This window comes from Mirounga leonina, unplaced genomic scaffold, assembly GCF_011800145.1.
Source record: "Mirounga leonina isolate KUSES-001 unplaced genomic scaffold, KU_Mleo_1.0 Mir_173, whole genome shotgun sequence".
In the NCBI taxonomy this organism is placed as follows: Eukaryota; Metazoa; Chordata; class Mammalia; order Carnivora; family Phocidae; genus Mirounga; species Mirounga leonina.
In genome coordinates, this window is record NW_023270447.1 from 72,638,814 (window position 1) to 72,661,204 (window position 22,391).

The 22,391-nt window shown below is 45.5% G+C and overlaps 1 protein-coding gene across 17 annotated transcripts in view; it reads right to left on the reverse strand.

The window, feature by feature from the left end:
- Positions 1 to 22,391, reverse strand: part of EPB41 (erythrocyte membrane protein band 4.1) — a 197,420-nt gene that overhangs the window by 168,413 nt on the left and 6,616 nt on the right. Inside the window, exon 1 of one of the 17 annotated variants that reach the window (XM_035019278.1) lies at positions 9,882 to 10,106. The exons of the other annotated variants lie outside the window; for them this stretch is intronic. The gene's annotated coding sequence lies outside the window, so the exon portion shown is untranslated. Of the gene's footprint in view, positions 1 to 9,881; positions 10,107 to 22,391 lie in introns of those variants that run through there. 17 annotated transcript variants of the gene reach the window in all.

Genomic DNA, 22,391 nt, shown 5'->3' on the forward strand with positions numbered 1-22,391 from the left:
CAAGAATTCAAGCATGACTTAGCTGGATGCCTTTGGCTCAGGGTCTCTCATGACGTTGCAGTCAAGTGTCAACCACGTTTGCATTCAACTCAAGGCTCAAATCTGCCTGAAGAATCTACTTCCCAGCTCACTCACATGGCTGTTATCAGACCTCAGAAGATCTGCTTCCAAGCTCACTTACACTGCTGCTGACAGACTTGGTTTCTCACCACGTGGGCCTCTTTATAGGCTGCCTGTACATTCTTAGGCTATGGCAGCTGGTGATCCGAGTGACAGGAAAAGAGCCAGAAAGTGCCCAAGAGGAGAGGGACAAAGACAAAAGCCACAGCCTTTTGTAACCTAATCTTGGAAGTAACATCCCACTACTTGTGCTGTATTCTATTCATTAGAAGTTAAGTCACCAGGTCCAGGTCACACTCAAGGGGAAGAGATTACACAAGGGCATGAATACCAGGAGGCAGGAATCACTGGGGACCATCTTAAAGGCTGCCTACCACAACAGGCATAATAAAAGTCTAAAAACCAAACAAAACAGGAATACCTTGCCCTTTGGCCACCTGATATATTCTTTAGTATATTTATTTATAAATGATGCTATGATCACTATGCAATCATTTACCCCAGTACTAGTCTTTTCAGTCCTACAAACACCAGTGTTCATTAATGGTCATATTAGAGACAAACAACTAGCAAGAATAAGAATAAGTCAACAGAAATAGCATCTGGAAAAAAGGAATTACTGGATGAATCTTGCTAAGTAGAGGACAATAATCTCTTAAAACAGGGATTGGATACTGGGGTGCCTCGGTGGCTTAGGGAGTTGAGCGTCCAACACTTGATCTCAGCTCAGGTCTGGATTTCAGGGTTATGAGTTCAAGCTCTACATTGGGCTCCATGCCACATACACACACATACACACATACACACATACTGTTAATCAATATATATTATATATATAATTATATATCAATATATATAATATCTACCAATACACAATCCATATATATGGTTGCTATTATGGAAATATTGTTAATTTTCTTAGGCATAATAATGGTATTGTAGTTATGTAGGATAATGTCTTTGTTTGTAGGATATGCATACCAAAACATTTTAGGAGTAAAGTGTCATGATATCTGTGACTTACTTTCCAAAAAAATATGACACACACACACATACACAGAGAGGGAATCAGAAGCAATCAGAATTACAACCCAGGTCGTAAATCTTAATTATCCTGGGAAATCATATTCTCACTACCCTTCTGTATGTCTAGTGTGTCCCCTATGTTATCTATCTAGCTACTGTACTATACAATATCTGTGTTTGGGGGATGAGGATGAAATGAAAGACATGATATTGACCCTCTGCCCCCCAGAAGCTGGCAATCTCATTGGGGAATAGCAGTTTCATATATAATGTAGAACAACACACAACAGGGCACCTGGGAGGCTCAGTCGGTTAAGCGTCCGGATTGGGCTCCCTGCTACGCAGGGAGTCTGCTTCTCCCTCTGCCCCACCTCCCACTCATTCTCTCAATCTCTCTCTCTCAAATAAATAAAATCTTTTTAAAAAAATTTTAAAAACCACACAATAAATCTGATATATAACAAATAAATACTGCAAGAGTTCAGAAAAGGATACCAATAAACCTTCAGAGAATAAATATCTTTGAAACCTCCTTCCTCTAACAGGTTTCTTATTGTTGGCATCCTTTCCCTTAAGTACTTCTCCTTTACTTTATCTACTTGGCAACAACTGACTACTATTTCCTACCTTTTAACAAAATTATCTGGAGACCATCTAAAAATAAAATACATGTTTTGCCCGTTTAGAACACAGGATATGATTTTTAAAATACTATTTACATTTTCACTGGAAAAAAACACTAAATATACTATGTGGATTTTCTGGCCTTCAAAAGCAACTATGTTATTTCAAGAGTTGAGGATGCCAGAAAGCTTGAAGATTTAAAAATAACCTCAAAAAGAGCTCATTTCCAACACCAGATGGAAAGAAATTACTCTAAAGACACACGTGTGGGAGGACATATATACAACATCATATGACACCATGCGAAAGGTTTATATAATTACATAATACCGTCAAAATTAGCAGGACTCTCAGGTAGTAAGTTAGCAACAGTGTCAATTCTCTGAATCATTAAAAAAGATAAAGGGCAGGAAACAGCGAGTGGGTGATAGCAAAAAAAAAAAAAAAAAGCCTTCTCTTTAAGATGGTTGACAGGTAAAATTTGAGGGCTTGGGGTGTCTAGCTGGCTCAGTCGGTGGAGCATGAAACTCTTGATCTCAGGGGCTGTGGGTTCGAGCCCCACGTTGGGTGTAGAGATTACTTAAAAATAAAATCTCTTTTAAAAATAAATAAACAGGGGCGCCTGAGTGGCTCAGTTGGTTAAGCGACTGCCTTCGGCTCAGGTCATGATCCTGGGGTCCTGGGATCGAGTCCCGCATCGGGCTCCCTGCTCGGCGGGGAGCCTGCTTCTGCCTCTGACCCTCCCCCCTCTCATGTGCTTTCTCTCTCTCATTCTCTCTCTCTCAAATAAATTTAAAAAAATCTTAAAAAATAAATAAATAAATAAATAAATAAAAATAAAAATAAATAAACAAAAACTAAAAATAAATGAGTAAATAAAATTTGAGGGCTTAAATCCTTGGAGCTCTTGACAGTTCTGCCTGTGTCTATATGGTCAAAACTAGACGGAAACATTTATTTTGATAACCTGTCCCAAACGTATCATCAAAGTGAAACACTTCTCACTTTAATATATGTAGAACTTAGAATTGGTAAATGAAAATACTTGACATATAGGGGCACCGAGTGGCTCAGTCGTTAGGCATCTGCCTTTGGCTCAGGTCATGATCCCAGGGTCCTGGGACTGAGCCCCGCCATCAGTCTCCCCGCTTGGCGAGGAGCCGGCTTCTCCCTCTCCCACTCCCCCTGCTTGTGTTCCCTCTTTCGCTGTGTCTCTCTCTGTCAAATAAATAAATACAATATTAAAAAAAAAAAAAACTCGTGCTAAAATGATTTTAATAGGGCTATTTAATTTATATAAGCATTTAAGTAATAGCTGAATAGCAATCACAACTCAACCTTGACATAGTACTATATATTCATAAATTACCAAGAGTATACATTTCTACTTTACTTATGGGTCACAGGCTTAAATTTAACCAATTCAAAATAATCCTATGCTTTAATGTTGTTAAATCACTGAGAACTATTCATAACTCTTATAACATTTTTATGACTTAATGCAGATATTATCAAAATAGAATATAAAAGTTTCCTGAATGAATTTTTTTTTTTTTTAAAGATTTTATTTATTTATTTGACAGAGAGAGACATAGTGAGAGCAGGAACACAGGCAGGGGGAGTGGGAGGGGGAGAAGCAGGCTTCCCGCGAGCAGGGAGCCCGACGTGGGACTCGATCCCAGGACACTGGGATCATGACCTGAGCCGAAGGCAGACGCTTAACGACTGAGCCACCCAGGCGCCCCCTGAATGAATATTAATGTAGAAAGTATTTAAACCTCAGTCTGTGTTGTATCCAGTGCTACAATTCAGACATTTAGAGTGCCTATCAAAAGTTGGTTGGGATTAGGATACTTTTTTTTTTTTTAAAGATTTTATTTATTCATTTGAGAGAGAATGAGATAGAGAGAGCATGAGAGGGGGGAGGGTCAGAGGGAGAAACAGACTCCCTGCCCAGCAGGGAGCCCGATGCGGGACTCGATCCTGGGACTCCAGGATCATGACCTGAGCCGAAGGCAGTCACTTAACCAACTGAGCCACCCAGGTGCCCGAGATTAGGATACTTTTTGCAGAGGATGGAAGGCACAAGAAGCAGGCAAGCTTCATTTATAAATCAAAATTAACTTCAGGAGTAAATATTATATCCTATTTTATTTTATCTTATTATTTCCACCTATTTCCAAAAATAATTGAGGTGTTCCTGTTCCTATTATTAGATAATATTATTAGATAACAGAATTATACATATACATTAAATATATTGAAAAAATTAGATAATATTAATAGAGCATCTACTGCTTCTTCCAATCTTATTTATCAATATAAATATTTAGTCATAGTTCCTACCTATTCCATCAGATAATTTTGCCTCTTCCTACCCACTCTGCCAAGATTACTTTAACCCTACCCAAGGCTCCACTCCACATAGCTCTGAAACAATTTTAATTTCTACAAACAGAGATTCTCTTGAGAATTGAATGATAGAAGAGGGCCCAGATTAGTTCGGTGTCAGTGACCCAAAGAACCCTCAGCCATGAAAGGGAGACGGCAATAAATAATCACAGTTTAATCCATATGGATTTATCCTGGAGATAATCAAGAGATAACTGCAATAGGAGAACTGGTCTTAGTAAGTACAATAACAAAATAATAAAATAAACATGATGCCCGAATGGCTCTGGAATTTCAGATACAAGGGACCTTCAGGGATAGCATATTTATTTAGGGTGACTTTGGAGGAAGCTGATAAAGATTAGGGGGTAGGGTATATTAAAGTCTTTCCAAATCATTCCTTGAATTGTATTGACCACACCCAATATTGGTATTTTGCTTTTCTTTAAGGTCCAAAGAGCTAGCCAATTTATTTTCAAATACTTCAAGGTGGATACCATCCCATTTAAATAAAAAATAATTAACAAAAATAAGTATAAACAGACTTTCATCATAATCAGATTCTCTCACTAAACTTTCCTAAAACCAACATGTGAAGTACTGTCAGTGAGGCAGTTAATTCTAAATAAGATCCGCACTCAAAATAAAATATCAAAGTTCTCCTTCCTAATGCCTTCAGTTTCTGAATACTATTTATTGCTATAGCTCCGTTAATCTTTCCCACTGTGTAGTCATTAACTAGCAGCAGAGTAAATCAAAATACTAATTTAACTCAGCGTGTACACCAGAGTATTTGTTACACTGCATTTTACTGAACATACCATGAATCTACTCATAAAAAGGACACACAGTAAGCCACCAATGCCATAACAAACACAAATAAAAAGCAAAAATTAACATATATATTTAGAATCTGGCTCTTCTCTACCTAAAAGCTATTATAAATACAACGAATTGACTACCTTCCAAAAATTCTAGATTCTCTACATAAATAAGGCCCATAACTGGTAAATTCAGAGGCCTCTTTTAAAAGTTTTAAGTTTCATCATTGGGGTGTTAGAGAAAAAAACAAAGTTGTTCATAAGAAAAAAGTTCTTAAAATTATTATTGCTTAGCTCACAAATAAAATAAGGTGACTCCATTCTCAAGCAATAGAGGAAAAAACAAGTTCTTTAGAGGTAGGGATGAATCTGCATCTGAACATGCCATGTGACCAATCAGGAATCTGATAAGACTCTTGGAAAAAAACACCGGCAGTACTTGAGCTGGCCAGCTCCTTAGATAACAGGGAAACAGAACTGTGGTCTAAACATGTGCTCCTCTTGATTTCAGAACCAAATTCAGCACCCCCCTCCCCATGGCCATTGAGATACTAAAGTTATAAAATCAGATCACCAATATTAAACTGGATTTGGACATTCAGAACACAATATATGCAAGCCCTATCACTCACATCACAAATTACAGACCATATATTTTAAAATCACAATCTATGGATGTGCATATCAAAATACCTGCAGAGAATTCAAGAATCCTGTGACTTTTATTTTTATTTTTTTTAAAGATTTTCATTTATTCATTTGAGACACAGAGATACAGAGAGAGAAAGAGCATGAGCAGGGGGAGAGGCACAGGGAGAGGGAGAAGCAGGCTCCCTGCTGAGCCAGGAGCCTGACGTGGGGCTCAATCCCAGGACCCTGGGATCATGACCTGAGCTGAAGGCAGACACTTAACCATCCGAGCCACCCAGGCGCCCCAAGAAACCTGTGACTTTTAGCCAACACTTCTGAAAGACTTAACTCTGAAGCTTTCTTAGCAAAAGTAGGAAGGAAACCAAATAACACTATAAGCACACCATCTCCCATAATATGAATTTGTTTAAAATTAAGACCATAAAAACTGAAGAATGAGATGGAAGTCTAGCTCTGTAATTTCCAAAAATGTTAAACTCAAGCTGCACACAAGAAAACATCACACTGGTGAACTCTAAATGTAGGGCACAAACCTGACAAAAAAAAATAACAGGAAAAAATATATAGGTCATACCTCAACAAATGCCATGACCTTTTTTTTTTCAGAGGAGACAGGAATCATTTAAAATCATTTGTTAATTTAGGGGTCCCTGGGTGGCTCAGTTGGTTGTGTCGGACTCCTAATTTCAGCTCAGGTCATGATGTCAGGGTTGTGAGATCAAGGCCCCGAGTGGGGCTCTACACTCAGTGCAGAGTCAGCTGAAGATTCTCCCTCACCCTCTCTCTCTGCCCCTGCTCTCTCTAAAAAGAAATAAAATCTTCAAAAAAAATAAAATAATGAAAAAATAAAATCATGTGTTAATTTAGATATTAGCTTAAAAGAGAGAGCGCGCGCATGGGTGCGTACAAGCAGGGGGAGCGGCAGACAGAGGGAGAAGCAGGCTTCCCACTGAGCAAGGAGCCCGATGTGGGGCTTGATCCCAGGACTCTGGGATCATGACCTGAGCCAAAGGTAGACGCTTAACCAACTGAGCCACCCAGGCGTCCCAGCTTAGAAGTGTTTCATAAGGAAAAAAGAAAGATAAGATAAAAGCACTTTTAAATATGCTCTTTCTCTCTCTGTATTTGCCAAGAGGAAAATTTGTGCATTACTTTGCTAATATATAAATTATTATATTATGTTATTTTATATTTTATATTGAGTATAAGCCTAGTTTAAAACAGGTTTGTTCAACATACCTACTACTTGAGAACAACAAATATGATTTGAGTGTTTAACAAACATTAAGGAAATGTTGACCCTAGACCACCAAGAGAAGAGAAGAGATACATAAAGCAAGCAAGAGACTGACCTAAAAGATGGGTCTGTTAGCTTAGTCTATTTCTTTTTTATTTATTTATTTATTTGAGAGAGACAGCGTGAGAGAAAACAAGCAGAGGGAGCTGCAGAGGGAGAGGGAGAAGCAGGCTCCCCGCTGAGCAGGAGCCTGATGCGGGGCTCCAACCCAGGACCCTGAGATCACTACCCAAGCCAAAGGCAGACGCTTAACCGACTGAGCCACCCAGGCGCCCCTAGCTTAGTCTATTTCTACTAGCTTAGCCTATTTGCTGACAGCCAGAGTTTCCAAGCATTAAACTCATCGACTGGTAGAGAGCTCTTAGCTCTGAGTAGAATGGAAGCCCTAAGTAGTTTTCTTAATGCACCATCGGCCATCATCTACTACTAAGGGCTACACATATCGATGGGACACTTAGGACCTAAATCCTTTTAATAAACACCAGCTAAAGAAAACTGAACTAGCTGGCCATACAAATGAATCTCTTAAGAAAATTCAAAACAAAACAAAATATTCCATCAAGTTCCTTCCACATATGGAACTTTTCCCCATACTTCAAATTACTAATATGGAGCATTTTTAAGGTAAAAGACCTGAAAAAAGGAAGAACATATATGGAACTGCATAGCCAAAGACACACGGATGGGAAAGCACGAGTTATTACTGAACAGTTCTTCTTGGTTGAAAAATACAAGTAATAAGGAGAATAAAGGTAGAAAGGTAGATTGGGGACTTATCTATAAGATATTTGGTATATTTGGGGGGGCGCCTGGGTGGCTCAGTCCTTAAGCGTCTGCCTTCAGCTCAGGTCATGATCCCAGGGTCCTGGGATCGAGCCCCGTATCGGGCTCCCTGCTCAGCGGGAAGCCTGCTTCTCCCTCTCCCACTCCCTCTGCTTGTGTTCCCTCTCTCGCTGTGTCTCTCTGTCAAATAAATAAAATCTTTAAAAAAAAAAAAAGATATTTGGTATATTTGGTATATAACACGAGTATAAATGTCGGGAGAAATTTGGTGAGGCCTAAAAATTAAAAACATTTATTTCCAAGCCTGAATTCAATTATATAAGGGGAAAAAGTGTGGTTTTGTTACTAGAAGAAAGAGAAATCAGAAGGTTAGCACACTGTGCTTGGGTTTGCCAGTGAGTTCACTTTTAATAGTGGCAAAGAAATACCCTACTTCAGTTTCCCCCAGAGAAATGAATAACTCCTGTGTTTACCTTAATTATAACCTTCTTGTAGAAAGCACTCTGAATTAGCACCTTGATTCCAAGGCAATCTGTTATAACCATTCAGTTATAACCATTTTTTTTATCTGTCATTTATTGAGTGCTGACTGTGTGCCTGATATCCTGCTGCTTACTCTACATGGATTATATTAATAACACTCCAAGAAACTATTCACAAAACCAAAAATTATACAGCTGGCAAAGAACTTATGATGTTTCCAACTTACAGAAAAGGTAAATGAAGAGTACATCAAGTTTCCACAAAAAGTAAGGGGGATATGTATATCAACTGCTTGATTAAAAGCATAAACCAGGGACGCCTGGGTGGCTCAGTTGGTTAAGCGTCTGCCTTCGGCTCAGGTCATGATCCCAGGGTCCTGGGATGATCCAGGCCCACATAGGGCTCCCTGCTCAGCGGGGAGCCTGCTTCTCCCTCTGCCTACTCTCCCCCTGCTTGTGCACTCTCTCTCTGTCAAATGAATAAATAAAATCTTTTTTAAAAAATAAAAATAAATAAAAGCGTAAACCAACTAAAATCTTTGCCAGGACGGAGAATACAGAAAACAGTAGTGAGCAACAGCATATACAGTGTATCCTCAAGACAGCATAAATCCACTATAATAATATCCAAGACACAAGACATAACCATTTCTTGCAATTTTCCCCTAAAAACAGAAAGAACAAAATAGCAGCTGTGAAATCACCCAGACTACTAAAAAAAGGGGCTCGGCACCTCTTAAAAAAACAAAACAAAACACCTATCTCCTAATCAGCAGTACGTGCCAGAAAAAGACAAGTCCCCACAGACTAGCATTCATGGTAGGGCACAGTTAGAGGGACAACAGGATGACAGTGGCTATCATGTGGCCAGAAACCAATCCGTCAGCAATTTGTTGCACGTGAGATCACTTTCTCTCCAGAGAACGCGCGTTCCTGGGGCGGATGGACCTGGGCTGGCAAGCCCCCACCCGGAACAATCGCCGGGTGGTGCCTCTCGCAGGGCGAGCCTACATCCAGACCCCCACAGGTAGAAGCAGCCCGGCAAGCAGGAGGAAATACTTCCAAGCCGACAGATGCAGGAACTGAAAAAGGAGGTCACGATGCTGAGAGAATAGATTTAACCCTTTGGTCACTGGGAACCGCGAAGACTAAGCGGAGCGCGGCAGAGCCCTCGGGGTCGGGAGAATTCTTTCAGTGGGGCGGGTGTCTCGGGCGGGAAGGCCTCACAGTCCTTCCAGGGCCCCCTCCAGCCCTCAGATCGTGCCAGACTTCTCCAGACAGCCCAGCCACCTGGCCACGAAGAAACTGCTCTGCGGCTGCACCCAACACCTTCGCCGCCCGGAACCCGCAGTCCTCCTCGATTTGGTTTCCTTCCAAGGCTCCTGCCGGTGGACAGTGATTGGCAGACCTCGTCAAAAACAGACCCCAAGCCCAACTTTGCAACGCTCCCTCGGCGCAGCCCCCGCCTCTTTCTGCTCGGGCCAGCCGCGTCCCGGCTGCAGCCCCTCAGCCTCCGGCGCGCGGAGGCCCCGGAGCCCGCGCCCCCGGCCCGGGGCCTGCGGGGGGCTGCAGACAAAGAGGCTGCGGCGCCGCCGCGGCCGCCAGGACCGTCCCCTCGGGGACAGCTCCGCGCCCCCCCCGCCCCCCGCCCAACCCCGCTCGCGCGCCGCAGCCGCCTCGCCTCACCAGTGGTCCCCGGGGCCGGGGCTCCCGAGCCCGCTGCTGCAGAAGCCCGACGAACAATGGCAGGAGAAGGCGCCGGCGCCGAGACTCGGGCCCTCTGCGGCTCGCGGGCCCGCCGGCTGCTGGCGGACTGACTGACTGACTAACCCACCGGCGGAGGGAGGGAGGGAGCGAGCGAGCGAGTGAGCGAGCGAGCAGTCGGCCCCGGCGCGCGCCCTCCCGCCTTCCCTCCGTGAGGCGAGGCCGCCCGGCCCGCAGCCAGCCAGCCCGCGCGCAGCCCCTCCCCCTCCGTTCGCCACAACATTGTAGTAAATTTCTATTGGACGGCGCCTGAGGGAGGGAGGGGGCCGGGCCCGCGGCCCGTCAGCCCATTGGCTGAGGACAAGTTCTGGGCTCCTCTAGTTTCCCCCCTCCACTAGGCGGGTAAGGGCCGGGGAGGGGAAGGAAAAAGGGGAAAAGGCAAGGGGCTGGCCGCGTGTGCGCAAGCGCATCGAACTCGCCCTGGAGTCCGGGTGTTCCCGGCCCCTGCAGCACCCACGTGGGGAATGAGGCAGCTAGTGCCCGGGACCGAGGTGAGGCCCTTTCCGCCGGGAGGGGCCCAGGTAAGAGGCCGAGATTTGAAAGCCTCAAGGAAAGCCCAGGGCTGACTGCCCACTAATGCACCTCATGACCTTGGGTAAGTCACTCAGGTTCTCTGGGCCTCAGTTTCCCCATCTACTAACTTGATGGTGTCTAGGCGCCATTCACACCTTGACATTCGTGGAGGCCTTACCTTTCCTGGCAGCTGTGTAAGGCCCAACGTGGAAGCTGAATGTCGTGGCCACGCCAAGATTTCACCTGTCTTTTGCATTTAAGGGTCTCCTAATTCCACCTTGGCACCCTCAAAATCATAAAGACCTAGCTTCCAAGGTCTGTGCTCCAGCTGAACTTAAGGTTGCTCTGACAGCCTGATGTGCCTTTATTTCCTTTCAGAAGTTTCAGAGGCCCCTTGACCCTTCACACTCCCTGCCAGGCTAGACTCTGAAAAGGCTGGGACCCCACAGAACAGAATGAAGGCTCATGTTTTAAGCAAGGTCCCTATAAGGTAAGATAGGTTCTGGTATTCCCATTCTAGAGATGAAGACACTGAGGCAGAGAGGCTTAGACCTCTCACCTGCCAGGATAAGAAGCCAGGCCATCTGACATCAGAACCTGCCTATGCAAGCTTCACCGTCTGCGGGTATCTGATCACAGCCCCCTCCCATCAGCAGCTCAGCCTCTAGAAACAGACACGTGGGTTCAATTCCCAGCCTCCAGCCCTCCCTCATTGTTTGGACTTCTCTGTGTCTGTTTCTAGCCCCATAAAAGGGGATAATGATAGTTCTACCTCATAAGAGTTATTGTAAGAATTAAATCAGTTAAAATATGTAAAGGGCTTAGAACAGTACCTAGCTCATAGTAAGATCTACATAAGTGTTCATTATTACTGCTATTCAGAGACTAAGATATAGACTGAGAGGTGTGGAGCAGGCTGACATAATAATATGTTTGTTAAGCTCTCAATCGTTGTCAGCACTGAGCTGAGCACATTGCATGAATTATCTGTTTGAAACACCCTAAGTGAACCACTTGAGGACTACCTGACTACCCTATCTAAAACAGCCTCCACCCACACACCCTTGCCCTGCTTTTTTTTTTTTTTAAGATTTTATTTTTAAGTAATCTGTACACCCAACATGGGGCTCGAACTCACAACCCCGAGAACAAGAGTCACATGCTCTACCAACTGAGCCAGACAGGCACCACCACCCCCTTTTAAGATTTTATTTTCACCTTGCCCTGCTTTAATTTGCTTCATAGTCCTTACTTCTACCTGACTTTCTATATATTTAATTATTTGTTGCTCCTCTAAATACATTTTTGCAGTTTAGATCCACTAAATGACAAGAGGAGAGGGATTTTGCCCCTCTTATTCATTTTCCAGAACAGTGCATACTCAATATTTGTTGAACAAATGAACAAAATTATCCCCATTTTATAGATAGGACGCTGAAGCCTAGTAAGGTCAGGTGACTTGGCTAGGGTCATTCTGTGTACTTGAGGTGAAGCACATATTCTTGAATATTCTGGTCCCCTGCCTCAGGTTCTCAGGTTAAGCCATACTTTTGATTCAGGGAACTCTACCCTACCATGTCTGTGCCTAAGAGGCTTCCTCCTTATCAGACCTGGAAATCTGGTACCAAGAAGGATAAATCCTGAAAATCAATCACCAGATGGCTCGGCATGACCACTATGTTATCCAGCAAATTCAGATTCATAAAAACCAATAGTCTCTATGCTATGAAGTGCTAGCCATGACACATCATATTTAAAAAGGCTTGTTTGGATGAATGGAGTATGTAGTACTTAGCAATCATCACCCTGAAAAAAAGGAGGGGGTCTCAGGCTAAGAAAAAAATAGCTAGACTAAGGCAGGTATAAACCACTCATATTCAGAGTGCTCTGCAACACCACACCGAAAACTGTTGGCATAGGCTTTAGAATCACAAAGACCTGAATTCCAGTCTTCACTTTCAGTTCTTAGCCTGGAGATGAAAGGGCTTTGTCTAAAGTATTATGCATACATGACTGGTTTTGTTATTAATTAGGTTATATACCATCACCTATTAGGCGAAGTGCTCAACCCCTGAGTGTAGCTGGGCCCACCACATAGTAGGGAGTGGGGGGATAAGTAATGCCCAGTCTGAAGGCAGAGAAACTATCCAAACTACCCGTAGTCATGTGCCCAGCTGCCCTCTCAGAAGAGGCCTCTGCAAACCAGACATCCAGTTCCAGTTCACCCTGCAGAGGCAGCCCCTGGGTCCCAAGGGTAAAGGTCCCAAGCACCATCCCTGAGGCTGATTTTCCAGGCAGAAACTCAGCTCCCTGCCTGCCTGCGTCATGCTCACATCTGGGTGGCGGTTGTGCCATACTCCAAACCCCAGATTGGGGTCTTTAGGGGCCATCTCTATCCCGCCTGCCAGCTGAGCCCACCACTGCCTCCTCCACCACCCCTCCTGTTCCTTCCTAGGGAATACAAGCCCTGCTAGCTGCCTGTCAGCCCCTGGAGCGGTCAAGGGCCCTAAGGAAAAAAAAAAAGAAAGGAAGAAAAAAGATGGTTTGAAAGGGTCCTAATCCTTTCCCATTGCAAACTGAGTTCAAACACCAGCTACACAGAAGAGGGTGAAATTAGGTGGTGACCAGTGGGGAAGGCCAGGGATGGTAGCTGGGGCCTCCAATGACCTGGAAGAGATGAGATTGGGAGAGAGTGGGGGTAGAGTGGGGGAAACAGTTGGGAGTCTGAACCATTCCCAAATCTGGGACGTGGGCGGATTAGGGACACAGCTAGCCTTACGCCCCAGTGACAGGGCTCATGGAAAACATTTGTCTGTTGTGCAGGGTGGCAAGAGATGAAGAGGATTTTGAAAAGCTGGGCCTGCCAACAAAGTGTTCTGAACAGTCACTAGTGAATAAAAACCAATCCTCGTAACAAAAGTACATGAAGTAGCGTTGTCTTTCCATCCTGCCCATGGTCATAAAATTGCAGTCATTTTAGACCTTTTAAATACAAATGATAAACAGGCTATGATATGGAAAATTACTGTTCATACAGTGGTATGCCTTTCTAGGCAATTATTTTTAGTAGTAGTACTTGAATTATTCATAGAAAATATAGTTAAATAAGGGGCTCCACTCAGTCAGTGGAGCATGTGACTCTTGGTCTCAGGGTTGTGAGTTGGAGCCCCAGGTTGGGTGTAGAGATTACTTAAAAATGAAATCTTTAGGGCGCCTGGGTGGCTCAGTTGGTTAAGCGACTGCCTTCGGCTCAGGTCATGATCCCAGAGTCCCGCATCCGGCTCCCTGCTCAGCAGGGAGCCTGCTTCTCCCTCTGACCCTCCCCCCTCTCATGTGCTCTCTGTCTCTCTCATTCTCTCTGTCTCAAATAAATAAATAAAATCTTAAAAAAAAAAATGAAATCTTTATTTAAAAAAAAGAAAAAAAGGAAGGAAGAAAATATAGTTAAATAAGAAGAAAAAAATTTATATCACCACAAAATCATCAACCAGAAATAACTACCATCAATATTTTGGTGGGGGACTTCCCTTCTAGTACCTTCTCTTACATGAATACTTTTTCTGTATATTAAATTAAGTCATATGAAATTGCTGATTGTATAAGTTAAAAATGGTCAAGCAGCAGCCACTGTGTATAGTTCAACCTAATGCTTTTTTCAAATTTAAATCATACTGTTTTGGGACTGAGTTTTTCCACCTAATAATATACTGTGACATTTGCATCACCATTTTTAACAGTGCCCTCAAGTGGATATACCATAATTTAGTTAACCCAGATGTCCAACATTTAGGTTTATTGCCCATCTTTATCTCTTTTACTCCACAAACATCCTTTTATCTAAGCATACATATGATTTTCTTTTTAGGATGCATAGACTGCAGGCATTTTTTTTTTTAATTATTGCATACAAGGCTGCCTGTTCTGGTCATTTTTGAGATAAAGGCCAAAGAAATCAGCATATGCAGTAATTTTATACAATACCTTGTCTTTTGTATTTGAAAACACAGAGCGGGGTGCCTGGGTGGCTCAGTCGTTAAGCATCTGCCTTCGGCTCAGGTCATGATCCCAGGATCCTGGGATCAAGCCCCTTATCAGGCTCCCTGCTCAGTGGGAAGCCTGCTTCTCCCTCTCCCGCTCCCCCTACTTGTGTTCCCTCTCTCACTGTCTCTCTCTCTCTGTCAAATAAATAAATAAAATCTTTAAAAAAAAAAAAAAAAAAGGAAGAAAGAAAACACAGAGCATGCTTTGACCTCTATGACACGATGACCTTTGCTTGCAAAAATTGCATTAAGCTTGGTCCTAAAGCACATTAAGAACAAAAAATGTGACTGAAATACATACATTGGAGTTGGCGAGTTATGTCTTTTCTGCTGTGAAGACACTCCAAGAAACAAGGGGCAGAAGGGAAGGAAATTGAAAGTGTAAGAGGACCCAGTAGACGGTAGCTAAGACACTCCTCTAGGCTTCTCAATTCACAAAATGTTAGAATTGGCTAGGCCCTTAGAGATCATCAAGCCCAAGCTGCTAACTTTTAAACAGATTGGGAAGTGGATGCAGAACTGGAAGGGACTTGTTCGAAGTCTCACATCAGAGAGTAGCGAGCCCAGACTTGAGCACAAGTCTTCTGACCCTTACTACAGGATTCTGTTCCCTGCCTTCTTCTGAGCCCACCTACATTTCCCTTCCAAAGCTGCAGGCCAAACTAAATTCTACAGCCACAAAAACCTAGGAATGTCTGAGCTGGAAGGGCCCTTAGAGATAACTTATTAATAAGAATAATGACAACTGCATTTATTAGGTATTTACTGGGTGCAGGGCACATTCTAAGTACTTTATATGCATTCATCACGTTAAGCCTCATAGCGATCCTACAAAGTAATGTTACCCTCAACTGCAGTTGAAAAACCACAGCCCAGAGATGTGAGGTGATTTGCCCAACATCACACAGCTTAAACCAGGTCTGTCTGATACCACTGTCCTCTGCTGCTTCCATATCACTCTCAGAAAAGCAGTTTGGAAATGTTATGAATGAGCAACCCCAACCTCTGTCCCAAGACCCCAGGGAAAGGGTGTTGTGGCTGCTTCTGACTATAGCCCTAGGACATTCAAGGAGAGGACACAAGGATCTGGCCTCCCTGACCCTCCCCAACCCCCTTCTCTCGCCAGCTGGAGTGAGCCTAATGACCCTGATCCAGCAAAGCCTCCGGCTCACTCAAGCTTAACCCATTAATTCTCTCTCCCCAGGGCCAGGTATCCTCTAGGTCTAGAGGGTTTCCCAAGAAACAAGGGGAGAGATTCAGTGCCACCAGCTAGCTGAGCCCCTTCTAAAACGGGTAAAGTCAGCCTGGCCCAACCCTCACCGAGGAGAAGGCAGAGGAGGAGCCACAGGAAAGCAGGCAGGCCTGAGCACCTCCTTCCTATAGGCACTGGGGGTCGCAGAATGAACGAGATGAGTCCTGAACAATAAGAACAGTCACCATTACCGTCATCCCATAAATGGGTGATGGCAAGAAGAGGTAAAAGGAATGTGAGCTGTTGAGGCAGGCAGATCTGGGTTCAAATCAAAGTTCCACCACTGAGATGCCAAGTTGAGTCTACGAAAGTCCCTTCTCTTCTCTTCCTCATCTATAATATGCAGAAAACATGTGCCAAACACTGTGTGCCAAGTACTTTTTATATACAGTACGTCAGTGAACCTTCACAATAGTCCCTTGAGGAAGGCATGACTATAATTTCCATTTTGCAGATGAGGAAGCGAAACACTTATCCAAGATCACCCAGCTAATAAGTGTCCAAGACTGGATTCAAATCCACATCTGCCTGGCTTTATTGCTAGCACTCTTCTTACGGTTTACAGATTGCCTGCATTTCCACAATGGTCATTGTACTAATACCAGCAAAGAGGTACAGTGTAGGGGTGCCTGGGTGGCTCAGTCATTAAGCGTCTGCCTTCGGCTTAGGTCATGATCCCAGGATCCTGGGATCGAGCCCCTTATCGGGCTCCCTGCTCAGCGGGAAGCCTGCTTCTCCCACTGCCTGCCGCTCCCCCTGCTTGTGTTCCCTCTCTCACTGTGTCTCTCTCTGTCAAATAAATAAATAAAATCTTAAAAAAAAAAAAAAAGATGTACAGTACTCACTAGATGCCTCAGTACTTACCTGCCTTCTCTTATTTAATTTTCACAACAACCCTGTGGAGTGGGTACTATTTTAACACCATCTTATAGCTTTGGAACTGAAGTCAGAGAGATGAGGCAGGTTGCCCAGTGTCATGTAGCCAGGGAGGGGCATAGTTGGGAAGCCAAGTTCATCTGACTCCAGAACCCTATCCTTTGCCCACTACACTATCCCGCTCTTTCCAGGGAGGCCAGATAGGTGTCTCTATCTCTGACAGATGAGAAAGGTGAGGCCTTGCAAGAGATAGTGAGTTGTCTATGGTGACCCAACAACCAAGCAACTAAGCAGGGACTTAAACCCAGGCCCCTGAGTCTTAAACCCAGGGTTACTTCCCTCACCCATAATACTGAATGCTGAGCATCAGAAAATGCCCCTGTCCACTAGATATTTAGAAACCTTATACCTAGCTCCCCCAGGGAAATTGGGGAACCACCCCCCCCTTCTATACCAGGCAGAGAGAGCTGAGGGTGTGGAGGAGAAACTTTGCAGGATACTACCAAGGGAAGACAGTGGTGAGCTGGTTACCCAGGTGCCCAGAGCTTTGGACACCTCTCTCTTGGTCTGCCTAAGCCATGCACCCCTGGTTACAGAGTTACAAAGGAAGCTGCATGAGGCCTGGGCTTCCCCGGCTGGCACAGCTCTCTGCTGTGATTTCTGCTGAAAAACAAAAAGCTCAATCCTCTGGGCCTACGTGCTAATTACCAATAATGACATAATAACCATTGTGGGCCCAACAGCCAAACAGCCCCAACTAGAAATTCTGCATAGCTCAGGCTCAGGAACAAAAGATTTGGGCACTCCAACTGAAACTGATGCCCTGGCAGAAAATGTCAGAAGCAAAAGGGCTTTAGTGTTGTTGACCCAGCCAAAGTATTATCTGGCAAATGGAGAGGATGATGGCCATTCATACAATTACTTATTGAGAATTATTTATCTGCATAGCATAGTGCCAGACCCAGAGAGAAGAGGCTTCATTTATTCATTAATTCACTCCACAAATATTTATTTAGCACCTACTATGAGCCAAGCACTCTTCTAGGTACAGGGGATATAACACTGAACCAGACAGACAAAAATCACTGTCACCACTGAGCTTACCATTCCAATGGTCGGGGGGAGAGACAAACAATAAACAAATGTTCACTAAAATACAGTATGTCAAAGAATGATAAGTGCTATGGAGAGAAAAAAATAGGCCTGGAGGGAAGACAGGGAATGTTCGTGTTGTGGCAGGAAAGGGTCTTACCTTTTTAAATAAGATAGGAAGGGCCTTACTGAGAAGGTGACATTTAAACAAACAAACAAACAAAAATTAAGGACATGAGAGAGCAAGTCATGAAAGTATTTGGGGGTAGAGAGTTCCAAGCTGAGTGAACAGCAAGTACAAGGGCCCTGGGGTGGAAGTGTGCCCAGTGTATTTAAGGACTTGCCTGAGATCATAGACCCAGTCATTAACAGCGCTGGGAGAGGAAAAGAATCATACACAGACTGATCACCCACTGTGTACTTGAACTCTCTTAAGCCTTATGACAACTCTGGAGGCAAAGATTAGGTTCACCATCTCACCATTTCCCAGATAAGGGAGTGAGACCCAAAGAAGAGAAGTAACTGATCCACATCACACAGCTAGAATGGGCAGGTCTGTTTGACCCCAGCCTGCTGGCGCCTCCCTGTTTCTCTTCTCTGTGTCCTCCCCATGCAAATCCTAAGTATCTGTTGAGTGAGTGAATGAATGAATGAATGAATGAACGAATGAATTTCTCAAGCCCTGCCCTCTCAATGAACTGTTTGCAGACCGGCCTTCTTGTCTCTACTAATCATAGAATAACAACAACAACAGTAATTCCAATGTGCCAGCTATGGACTGAGTATTTACCTGAATTTCCTAATTTAGCCCCAAAAGCCCCCCTTAGGTAATCTTAAGAGAAGGTGCTAATATTTTTCCCATGTTATTAGTGAGAAAACTAACGCTCTCGGAGGTAGAACTCCCTAGAGGTCCCACAGTTGGTAAGTGGTAAAGCTGGGATTTAAACCGAGGTCTGTCGGCTCCCAAATCCCTTCTTTTAATCCTATAATATTAGTAGAAACCTCTGACATCAATCCATTGCCTTCTTTTTATAAACCAGCAAACGAAGGCTCAGCGAGGGCAGGTGAAGAGCTGGGGGAGGGGTGCGGCCCACCAGCCCCCAGTCTAGCAGCCCTTCTATTCCACCACATGGGGGCTGTGGACCAGGTTTTTTTCTTCTTTGCCTACCCATTTCCCCACCTCTGCAGAAGTCTTCGTGTCGCCCCAGCTCCCGGAGGACAGTTCCAGTGAGCTCACCCTCCACCTCAGCCCCCTCAGCCCTGGCCTGGGTCAGGCAAGACCCTTCCGACTCTGCTTTCCCAAAGTGCTCGCATTAACCAGAGGCAGGGCAGAAGGAAACTGTTCTCATGTGGCTCCTGGAAGAGAGACGATGCAGGCTAGGTGCCAGGAGGGCAGGATGGGCTGGGGGCAGGGGCCAAAACCAGGCCGAGGGTGAGGCTAGAGTGTTCCAGCCAACCAGAAGAAGGGGAGCAGGGGAGGAGGGTAAAAGATGCTGAGCCTCTGGCTTTGAAACCGGTTCACTGGGTGTCATTTGTTCAACAAGAAACTGTCTGAAGTCCCTAGACTGGGAAGAGGCAGGAAGAAGAAGGTTCTTAGAGGCAGCATTTCTAATAGCATTAACACTACGGACCGACCACTGAAGCCTCACAGTGCTCAGCACTGGACTAAGAGCTTTATCTACGTCATTGCCAATCCTCACAGTAAAATCAACCCCATTTTACAGCAGAGGAAACTGAGGCTCAGAAAAGTGAAGTGACAGCCAAGGTCCCCACATCACACCCATTCGTAGGGTAGCACAAAAAGGGTCTCAAGACCTGGGTCCCTGCTGCGTGACCTTGCACCATCAGCCACCCACTCGGATTTGGGGTTCCTGCATCTGTACTAACAAGGACTTGGTCAGCAGCCTCTACTGTAAACTCCAGGAGGCTCAGGTCCAGTTCTGCCCAGACTTTAGGGCCTCCCACAGATACGGGACACCACACTTACTCTTCTCCCCGTCACCCAGAAGAAAAAGGGCCTGGTTATCAGCTTCCAGGGGAAAAAAAATAAAGCCACAGATTTTCAAAATATTTGTCCCTGTTTCAAGGCTGCTGCTGGCTTTGGCCTCCAGCCAGGAAGGGGCCCCTGGGGTGGGGAGTTGGGGGGAGCCCAGGTCTCAAGACTGAGAGTCCTTGGGCCTGAGGCCAAGGGGGCAAGGGGCAGATGGGGGCGAGCTGGGCAGTGAGCCAGGACCCCTCTGGAGATTTGGGCTTGTTTCTTAATCCTTTCCTCCCTTTGTTGGCCAGAGCCGGCTGCCAGGAGAGGCGGGGGAAGCAAGCGGGTGGGACCAAAGAGACTGAGGAATCCAAATACTGAGGACTGAACTGGAGCCCCTTTTTGTGGTTGTCTATTACATGGAGACACTGTGCAAGGCCACCGGTGAGGATTATCTCACTGAAGCCACTGCCCTTCCCCATGAGGAGGGCCTGCTGTCCCCATTTTCCTGAGGTGAAAAGTGGTGCAGACAGGGCAGGTGACAAGGGCTGGCCACACAGCTCATCAGCGGCAGAGCCGGCAGGGAGTCCAGGTTGTTGACTCCCCAGTGAGGCAGCCACTGGGACTGACTGGGGTTGGGGAGAGCTGGGGAGATGGGGGGAGTAGAGTGGAAAGGGCCCTAGCAGTCCCAGGAGAGCAGGCAGTTCTGAGCATGATCACCTCCAAAGTGACCGTCCCCAAAGCCCTGCATGATCTGGGCCCTGCTCCCCTGCCCAGCCTCCTCTCCCATCACGGCATCACCTCACCCTTTCTGTTCCAACCATACCAAACTACGTTACATACGGACATGCCTGAGCACATTATGTGGATTTAAGCCTTCACACATGCTGTTCCCCATGCTTACAAAGTTGTTCCCTCCACTGCCCACTTAGAGAGCTCTTATTCGCCCTTCAAATCCCAGCTCAGATACCCGATGCCTAGAAAGAGTTAACCACCCACTCAGCTGGGCCCACGCAGAACCCAGCACGAAGTCAGTGCTCAATAAATATTTGTTGTCTCTAGACATTGCATTTTATCACTGAATCTGTGAGGCAGGCAAAACAGGTTTTCTTGTCCTCTCGAGGCACGGAAAAGGAGGGCAAGAGAGAGGGAGTGACTTCCAGAAGTCACGCATTCAGTGACACTGGTAGAGCTAGAAGCCAGGCCTTCTCTGCACCACATGGCCCCTGGCTGGCCCCCACCCCTAAAGAGCTCTCTCATCCCTGCCAGACCAGCCAGGGTCACCAGAAGTGACCCCCAAGGCAGGAGTGGGGGGCATGGGCCCCGATGGCCTGAGGTCTTGCCCTAGTGTCCAGCTCAGACATTACTGCTGCCTGGGGGAACTGAGGCAGAAGGTGACAAAACAGACAAGCAGCTTTACCCCCCAATCCAGGTCTGGCTCCTCCTCCTGGACATGTGCCTCAGCCAGAGACCTCAGTAGGCCCCGTCACCCCAAAGACCCTAAGACCCCACTCTCACCTCTTGCCTCTCCTGCCTGCCCACTGCAGTCCATGATCACATCCTGCTGGCTCGGGTCCTAAACAGACCTCACATCCACCCACCGCTCCCCATCTCATGGCTCAGTCCCAGGCTGCATCTCAGCGCCCTTCACCTGCGGAGTTGCCCCTGCCTCTCCCCTCCCAATCATCGTCCATATCAAGCAATCCTCCCAAAATATAAGCCTGACCATGTCGTTCCCATGTTTCATATCCGATGGCTCCCCATGGGCTCTGGGATAAGTCCCCCTAGCTCTCCTAAGCCTGTCTCTCTAGCTGCATTCCAAGTGCAGGTCATGACTGTACCCAGAACAGTTCCTTCCACTAGGGATGCCCTTTTTCCTGATCTTTGCCTGAGGAGATAGTCACAGTTAACACTTCAGTGCATCGATCAGAGGTGGAGGTGGTAGTTCTGGGTCCTTCCCCCAAGCTAGACTCTGAGCTGGGGCAGGATGGGGAGGCAGAGACCTCACAGATTCATTTCAGTGCCCCATGCCCAGCACAGGGCCTGGCACAGAGGCATATGAGGGAAAGCGGATGGCTAGGAAAGGGAGGTACATTCTTATTTCCAAGAGGCCTCCTCCATCCCTTAACCCTACTGGTGTCTTTCAGAACCTGTCAGACTAGCTTGCTACCTGCCTGTCCCCAGCAGGCCCCTCCCAGACCCAGTGTCCACTGTCCCAAGAGGGCTATCTTTGTAATCCTAAAATAACACTCAAAGCTATAATAATAACAATAATTACTATCATTGGGTACTCACCTTGTACTTCATTGTATTATTTAATCCTCATAAGAACTCTAGGAGGTACATAGGTTCTTTTATTATTCCTATTTTATAGATAAGGAAGCTAAGACTCCAAGAGGTTAAATGTCTTGCCCAAGATCACACAACTAGTAAGCAATAGATAGGGAATTCTAAGCCAGGTCTGACTCTCCACCAGTATGCTATCAGGCCTTCTCCTGCTTCCTATTGTCCCCTCTCTGTGAGACTCTTAGAGCACCGGCCTGAGTGGGGGTATGGGGTGTGTGTGTGTGTGTGTGTGTGTGTGTGTTCAGGAAACAGTCCTGTAGCCCTCACCAGCCCTTTGCTGAGGGCTGAAGGTAGAGCAGACTCAGGCACAGTCTCTGCCCCCTAGGGGAAGGTAAGAG